The following is a 4,408-nucleotide window of genomic DNA, read 5'->3' on the forward strand; positions in this document are numbered from 1 at the left end:
AATGGAGCGTTATCTTAAGAGCTTCATGAGGACTAAACCCCCAATGTATGATGGGAAACCGGATCCTTTGGTGAGCACAACTTGGATCTCGGATGTCGAAGGGTGTTTTTGTACTATTGATTGCCCTCCCGAGAAAAAGACGAGACTCGCTACGAGTTTGTTGCGGGGTAGGGCGAGGGATTGGTTGGATGGTAAGATTGATCTTGTCGGTGGCGAAACGTTTATGGCCTTATCATGGGACGAATTTAAGGAGGAATTCTTCGAGGAGTTCCGGACTTCGGCCGATTTGTGGGAATTGCGTAATGAGTTGCGAAATTTGCGACAAGGATCTATGGATTTAAATACTCTCAAGGCGACCTTTATGGCGAAGGCTCGTTTTTGCCCGGAGTATTTGGGAAATGATCGTTTGTTGATGGGGGATTTCTATCGGACCTTGAATGATGACTTGAAGGGTAAAATTAGCCGGGGTCAAGCGAAATCGTTTGCGGAATTATTCGAATTGGCTAGAGGTTTCGAGTCGTATACACGATCAAAGATGTGTGAACCTTCAAGTAAGAGAAGGGTTGTTTCGTATGGTGCTCCAAGTAAGAAAAATAAGGGTGCGAGTGCGAGTATGGGTAATGTGGTAAAAGGCGCGATGGATTCTCGTGCGCCTAGATGTTTCAATTATGGTGTTAGGGGCCACAAGTTGTGGGAATGCACAATGCCGAGAAGCGATGACGGAATGTGCTACTATTGTCATAAAGAGGGGCATCGCAAGCCGGATTGTCCCGAGTTGGCGGCGGCGAATGCCGCAAGGAGACGTTGAGGTACGTTTCATTTTAATAAATATGCCCTTCGAATATTTATTTATGTGTCGATGCGTTCGGGTTTGTAGGTTGCATAGTGTTTTGCATGTTATTGTTATGGGTGACGTTCCTAATGGAAGTACCCTATGGTGATGTTGATTTTTGGACGAAGGGCGTAAGACTTGGTGCAACCAAGCATTCCTTAGTATTGGGAAATATTTATACCAAGCCATGAAAATGGGGTTTGGTGTTCGATTGTTAAGCGCGTGTTCGCTTGTGTGTTGAAGTTGGTGAACCATGAGGTTCGACGGGTGGGATGAAGCCCGAGAAATCGAGTGTCGATCTCGATGTATGTTGATAATGGAGCCTACATGACGCGACATTAGGTGCCTCTTTTATACCTACTAGCGTGGTGTTCGACTCCGATTGTGTTGCGGTACACTTTTCGTTCAAAGTGTTTAAGGATTGGTTGAAATCCTTCGTGTGCTCAAGGTTGGAGCGAGATATGGTGATGGGTCGTGTGAACCCAATTGTTGGTGAAGTCTACCTTTGGTAGCATTGTACGTGTTGTGGATATGGAACGTAGTTCCAAGTGGGGGAGTTACACTTCCGCCCGAGGAAGTTTTAGTGTGAGAATTCAGATGATGTTTTTGGTAAATCCAAAAATTTTGTCGAGACCTAGTTTTGGTCAATTTGTGGTAAAGTACAATTTTGGTTAAATTGTACTTGTGATTTTGGATTCGTAAATTATCACCGAGGTGATAATGTGGGAAAATCTCGTTGAGAGATAATGGACGTGTTTGGCGAGCAAGGTGAAATCCCTCGGTTAAAGGATGTGCGTGGTGGGTTCTCTTGTAGAGAATGATTGTTTTGTGCCTATGTTCGATATAGGTGGTTCTTGCTCGATTGTGTGGACGGTTAGTGGTATCCGTTAGGATTCACTATGGCGTGGCAGAGCGCGATGTTACGCTACTCGTTGTTCGAGGCCAAAAGGGCGTTGATTGATGAAGCATGACATTCGGGGCCCGCTGACTTCATCATGGTATTGTGATTAATGAAGCATGACCTCGGGGTCCGCTGACTTCATTATGGTATGGTTGATTGGTGAAGCATGACCTTAGGGGTCCGCTGACTTCATCATGGTAGTGTTATATCGGTGAAGCATGACTTTCGGGGTCTGCTGACTTCATTCGGTATTGAGATTGGTGGAGCATGACCTTCGGGGTCCGCTGACTTCATCAAGGTAGTGTTACGTCAGCATGGCATAACATTATCGGGAAATGCGAGTACCGGTGGGAAATGCGAGTACCATTCTTGAGTTGTGTTGTGGGACGTGAATATCGGGTTGTTCGTATTCACAATATTCGGGTAGTACGATTGTCCCTGTTGGTTGGGCTCATAGTTTGAGGTAGTGAATGTCGGGTAGTTCGGATTCACTAAGGCTCGGGTTGTACGACCATCCTCGGTTATGCTATGTGGCAGTAGTAGTGAATATTGGTTTGCGCGTATTCACGATGACTCGGGTTGTGCGGTCATTTTGTTGTGGGATATATGGATTGAGTTGGTGAATTTCGGGTTGTGCGAATTCACTAAAGTTCGGGTTGTTTCGACCATCCTCTGTAACATCCCGCCTTTTTTCGTCAACTTTTCCGTTTAACTATTTTAAACTCCGTTATAGGTTTATAACATCTCCCGTTAATACGCGTTTCAAAATATTTTGTTTAGGTAATTTAACGCAACCGCCACCGAACTTGAGGGACTTGTTTTGCCAAGTGATCAAAGGTGTGACTAGCATTTGACTAGTCAACACCCTTTCCACCACACACATTATCATCTTCATTTTTCCTTTTCTTTAATTACTTCCACCATTTTCTTTAATTCATCAAAAAGCAATTCATCATCCAAATTCGTTCAAGAAGGATTCGATCAAAACAAATTACATATTTGAACTCCTCGTGATCTCCTCTTCGATTCCATACCGATTTCATCAATTTGGGGTAACTTTCTAAAATCACTAGATTTTGTGTTCTTGATGTTTTTGAGTTATAAAGTTGTTAATTAGTGTCTATGGCTCAAGTCTAACATGATTATATGATTTATATGCTTGATTTCGTTATTTAGAGTAACTAGCTTGAATATGAACTTGGGTGTGTTAAATTTGATGATTTGGTTGATTGAATGTTGTTAAAAGTTATAAATGCAAGTATTAAATGTGTTCCTAGTGTTACTAGATTCAATTCGATGTGTAGGTTGCATGAGAAAACTCTAAGAACTTGATTAGTGATTTTTGGTGGAATTGAGTTAGGGTTTGATGAACTTGAAATGATTATTTGATGCATTGATTTCCATGAATTGTTGTTAGCAAGTTGTTAGTTGTATTGTATGCTCAATTACCTACAAAATGGCATGTTGTATGTATGCATTGAATGCTCAAACCTTAAATGTGCATTGGTGAGTTTGAAGCATTAAATGTGTGCATTGAATGATCACTTGATTGGAAAACTCGATTGTTACAAATGAGGTTTTTAGTTGATGAATTTTGTTTAGTTGCATTCTACGTCGAAAGAGCTTTCAAACGATATAAGGTGCGAGTCCTAGATGTTTGCGGTTTGTGTTTTATGCTAGTTTGAAGGTTTGGATCAAGTTTGAACAAGTGAAACGAACCAGGTGCCAGCACCCGGCATTCGCCACGGCGCGGCCCTTTCCTGTCGCGGCGCGACATTTAAGGGGGCCAGATTCTGACCTCCTTGTCCCAAATACGAAAAATGTTTGGCACGTTCTAGACCTCCAATTCACATGCAACTTGTTCTAACATGCTTATATATGAATGATTAGCATAGAAAATTTGTCCGGGACCCGACCCGAACATGTTGACTTTTTCGTTGACTTTGACCCGACCAAGTTTGACTTTTTGTCAAACTTAACCAACTATTTATGCAATCTTTCTAACATGATTTTATACTTGTATATTGCATGAAACTTGACAATTTGATTCCCATGCTACATAATCGAGTCGTGTCGAGCCATAGGACTAATTGAACATCTTTGACCCTTCGTGACTATCGTTATTGATACAACCTATTTGTTTAGGTCGAGACTAGCGTTGTTCTTTGCACACGTTACTTGTTGAAGTAGTTATTTACTCTTGTAATCAAAGGTGAGATCATAGTCCCACTTTTACTCTTTTTGCACTTACTTTTGGGATGAGAAAACATAAACGTTCTTTTAAACTACGTGAACACAAGTACAGGGAAAACAAACATTCTACATACGAGTTTGAACACAAATCCTCAATTCGATTATCATTAGTTACATCAGATGGTGTAAGCGAGAACTTATGTTATATGGCCATATGGGTTTGACAAACCCTCACTTTGGACGGTTCGCTACCGTCTACGGGTGAAATATATTTTCGGGAAACAGTGTATGTTCTAACACTATTATTACGGGGTTCAACGGACGGAATGTTAAGCTTTGATAATTGAGTGCTCGTGAATATTAACTTTTAGAATGTACTATGACTTTATCGATGTTACAAATCTTGTGGTTCAACTTACTTTTACTCACTTACTTATTTAAACCTATGATTTCACCAACGTTTTCGTTGACAGATTCTATAT

This window comes from Rutidosis leptorrhynchoides, chromosome 1 (genome assembly GCF_046630445.1).
Source record: "Rutidosis leptorrhynchoides isolate AG116_Rl617_1_P2 chromosome 1, CSIRO_AGI_Rlap_v1, whole genome shotgun sequence".
NCBI classification, from domain to species: domain Eukaryota; kingdom Viridiplantae; phylum Streptophyta; class Magnoliopsida; order Asterales; family Asteraceae; genus Rutidosis; species Rutidosis leptorrhynchoides.